Consider the following 4,386-nt stretch of genomic DNA (forward strand, 5'->3'; position numbering starts at 1 on the left):
TCGCTGATATTGACATGGATGGAAATGATGGGTTCTTCTATTTGGTAAAAGCGGCTCATGTTGACTTGAGCCTTCAGCTTGCAAGCAAGTGCAATGGGTATGCTTTCCAGCCCGTCCCAGCAGGGTTAGGCAAGATCTTGCAGGCCCATCCCTCCCGACGAGCGTGGTGTATACTCTGTCCGATTCCACCGTCTTGATTTCTGTTGCAGCCACTTTCCATGCTTTGCTCACTCGAGAGGCAGCCAGGTTAAGCGGGCAATAATGCACAAGTAGCTCTGTCTTGCGAATCTTGGAACTGTCCATTGGACGTACACGGTGTCAGTCGTCAAGAAATGTCAAACAAGGAATGCCCACAACGAAGGTGGGATAGAAAGCCACGTGTGCAAAACACAACATCTTAGTAGTCCATGGCCTTAAGTACAAGGCCACCTGATCCAGTTGTTCCCGGAGATGCAACTGACACGGAGGGGGACTGGTACAGTGACAGTGGCTAGGAAAAGAAGCAGCGTATGAGGTCTTGATAGTCAAGCAAGGATTTGGGACAAAGTTGGCATTCCAGAAAAGTTAGAAGTGAAGGTGTCAGCTAGGTACTTGACTGCAAGATACCTCTGGCTGTCACGAGGAAGCCCAGCAAGCTCTAAGTTTAATGAAGTGAGCACTGACTCTGGTGGGACTCAAACCCACAACCTTTGAATGATCACTGCCCTTTTTACTAGAAATCCAACACGCTATCCATTGCGTCACAGAGCCACACAAGACATTGGTCACCATAATCTTCTGTACGCCTACTGATGACGGGGCATCTCAGCGTGCTTGTACAAGTAACATTTTCAGATGTATTTTTTAATCCCTGTCTCGCTGATATTGACACAAAAGGAAATGATGGGTTCTTCTTTTAGATAATGCGGCTCATGTTGACTTGACTGTGAGGGGAAGTATTTGTCAAGCACACTGTCTGTGTGTCTGGCTGTCTGTGTGTGTCTGTGCTTGTGTGTGTGTGTCTCTGTGTGTGATGTGGGACAGTGCCCTGTCTGAGTGCTAAATATATTATATTCCCACCATTGTTGCAGGTTACATTGTTGTGTAACCCATATATGAATTTAAGCTCCGGAGAGGACAGGTACAATAGTTCTGTTCAGGTGATTTTTAGAAAAACATTTTCATCCAAGGACATAGAAAGAACATAATGTAAGACACAGGAGACGTGTGTGTTAAAGTTTGAGGTACCTCATTACCATCATCTAGTTGCCCAGCAACCAAAGGGAGTCCTCTTGTATATGATAGCAAGTTCTTTAGAAAAACTTTAGATGTGTCTTGCCCAGTGACCATCTCCGGAGCGCTTCGTTGTAGCTCAATAAACTTTTTTGGTATTATTTCAGTTAAATCGGGTCCTGATTATTCCTTGTCCGCCTGTTTATTGAGGGAGTAAAATTTGTCCCTATCAGTGCGTCTGTGTGTGTGTGTGTGTGTGTCTGTGTCTCTGTGTGTGTGTGTCTGTGGAGGGTTGACATTTTTGATATCCATAACATCAGAGCAGATGAGCTGAACATGTTTCTCATTATGCACACTGGGCACACTATATTGAAAAGCGATAACACTACACACATATGAACACCAAACTATTGCTGAATCTTTAGTTATGCTAATTCTGAAAATGATAAAATGATCATCTGAAACACACAACAATAAAGCAAAGAACATCATTCCACAAAGCTAAGCGAGCACATACAAGGATACTGTAACATTATAACTGTACGCATACACTTAAACTAGTTCAACTAGTGTACAGGCACAATGACCATGAACTCAGGCCCAATTCTTGGTGGGGGGGTTTAAGACTATAAAAGTCACTGGTGCCATCACTGGTATACATTGATTACAGATCGGGCCCTGTGTTCAGTGTGGCCACTGCTACCTACCTACATACCAGAGGAGGCTGGTGCATAGAGGTGCGAGAGAGCAGTTCTGGATCAAACACACCTGCTGCTGCGCTCTGCTCTCCAATGCGCACTGCAGGTCAGTCTCAGGACCAGACAGTGCGCAGTAAGTTGACCATTGAAATACTCTTGCTGTGCTGGATTTTATTTCTGCTATGACACTGACAATTTGATGAATGGTGATAGCTAGTTTAGGGTTACCATACATCAGAGGAGGCTGGTCCACAGAGGCAGAGGAGGTTGCTCCTCCTCTATCTTTGAGTGTTTAGCTGTTACTGTTTCTTCAGTTATATTTGTACTATATTACCTTGTTATAGTGTTAAAATGTATTTTCATTTAATAGTGTGGTTTTTCAAAGTAAATAATTTTTATATACATTAATCATATTAACTAAAACAAATATGATATTCTTTTTAGTAAAAATAATACTAATCGTTAATGTTATTTATTGTTTGTTATTGATTGTTAAAAAAAATATGTTTTAGCTCACAAGTTGTTGTGTTCTTTTCTTGGTAAAGCATTTTAGCACCTTTTTGCCATGTATTGAACAAATAAGTGCTGTTTTGTATTTGACCTATTTGTATATATTTGCACAGTACATAATGTTACATAAGGGTCCAGGGATTGAATGTTACACTCATAACTTATTGTTCCGACATTAATACATAGATTTTGTTTTGCATGTAAATACTTGTTTGAGGTCATAACACTTTGTTGTAAAAGGGACTTCTTAACATACAGTGTTAAAGATGCATTCTAGTGATGTTGGGGGGAGTTGTGTACCCATTCTCTCCAGTCAGGCATTTTCTTTGTTTTTGCATATTAAGGGGACCCTATTTTGTTCACTAATACCATTCCCTCTTGCACTGAACACATGCTCAAGGAATGTCTCCATATTGAAGCACTTTTGGGGGTGAGGCGGGTGGAAAAGTTGTCTGTATTGTCTTGTGTTCATGGCAAGAAGGCATCACCGTTGTCTATTGTGTTCATTTTAAAATACATTTGTCACTAGCAAATGGTAGCAAATATGGTGGTACATTAATGCTGGATTGTTATGAATAGCTCAACTTATCCTTGTAATTTGCTTCAATCTTGACTTACAAACTGAGTTTTTAAAACCAATTTTAAAAGCATGCCCCCAGACCGACCTAGCAGACCTCTCTGTAATAATCATGGCCTCCTTATGGCCCCCACCCCATTTTCAAAATACTAGAAATCACCCCTGTTCATCAGTGAAATTATTTTTGTCCTGTTTTTCATGTTGTACAGAATTGATTTCTTACTATCATGGTTGTACAGTAAACTGTCCAATTTATTAATTCGGGACCGTTTAGGCTGGAGCTTAGGCTCACTCAAATCTTCCTCTTGAAAGTGGAGACTGCAGACGCTAGTATGAGGGGTTATGCTGAACTGCTCACACCAAATATTGTGTATCCACTTTTTGAGAGTATCTTCCATGGCAGGGAAAGTATGAAAAGAAAGCTCAACACGCAGTTGAACTAGAGGAAGCCTCACGCAGCGGGACATCTGATACCCCACTCCCCCGCTGTTATTGTGAAAATGGTGCGGTCGAAACACTTGGCCAGTCAGATGTGCGGAACACACTGATGTGCATTTTGCAGCTCAGCAAAGCGGAAACTGACTAGCGAGTCAAAATGCCTCACCAAAGGCAAAAATCAGGGGACAGAGAGGAAAAGGAATCGAAAGAAGCAGAGAGGCAATGGCCACATTTCTTGCAAAGCATGAACACCAGGTATGATAGGCGAAGCTGAACATGGCAAAAGTGAGGAGCTGGTAGACTAGCAAATAAAACGTCAGCTAGAAAGCTTAACCTTTAAGTAACGTTAGCACATTCACTTCACTAGATAAGAAAAAAAAAAAACACTGCTTCACTGGCCATGAGAAGGGCTGTGTACCAACCCGGTATTAAACGGGCCCCGGTGCTAAATGATTAAAGACTGTAGTATTGATGAGCTCCGACGTTACGGTTCTTTTGAACGTGTCGGTGTCATTGGAAATCACGCAGCTGCAGCCGCTGCTCTGCTCTGTCGGACTGACACACACACACACACACACACACACACACACACACACACACACACACACACACACACACACACACACACACACACACACACACACACACACACACACACACACACACACACACACTATGGCAGGGATGGCGAACCCGTAATGCAACGTCTGAATTTCAGTGTGAATACATACACAATAAAATAGCACCCTTCCCAGTAGCTAGAAATACCACGCATTAGGCTGCTATGGGTTAGATCATGGGTTTTCAAATACATGCGGAGTCTGTTTACAGCACTATGAAAGCCACTGACAGTGTGTTGTTTGCAAGAATAAAACGCCAGGGCGGCGTGGTAGCTGGGATGAGTTACTGCATCAACATAGATAGGAGCTCTTGTAAAGAATAGCCTGTGTC

General features: G+C 42.4%; 1 non-coding gene across 1 annotated transcript; it reads right to left on the bottom strand.

Moving 5' to 3' along the window:
• Nucleotides 1–659: 659 nt before the first annotated feature.
• On the bottom strand, nucleotides 660–750 carry trnar-ucu (transfer RNA arginine (anticodon UCU)). The gene is given in 2 exon segments: nucleotides 660–695; nucleotides 714–750. It is a non-coding gene; the product is annotated as a tRNA-Arg (tRNA).
• Nucleotides 751–4,386: the final 3,636 nt, after the last annotated feature.

This window comes from Amia ocellicauda, unplaced genomic scaffold, assembly GCF_036373705.1.
Source record: "Amia ocellicauda isolate fAmiCal2 unplaced genomic scaffold, fAmiCal2.hap1 HAP1_SCAFFOLD_90, whole genome shotgun sequence".
In the NCBI taxonomy this organism is placed as follows: Eukaryota; Metazoa; Chordata; class Actinopteri; order Amiiformes; family Amiidae; genus Amia; species Amia ocellicauda.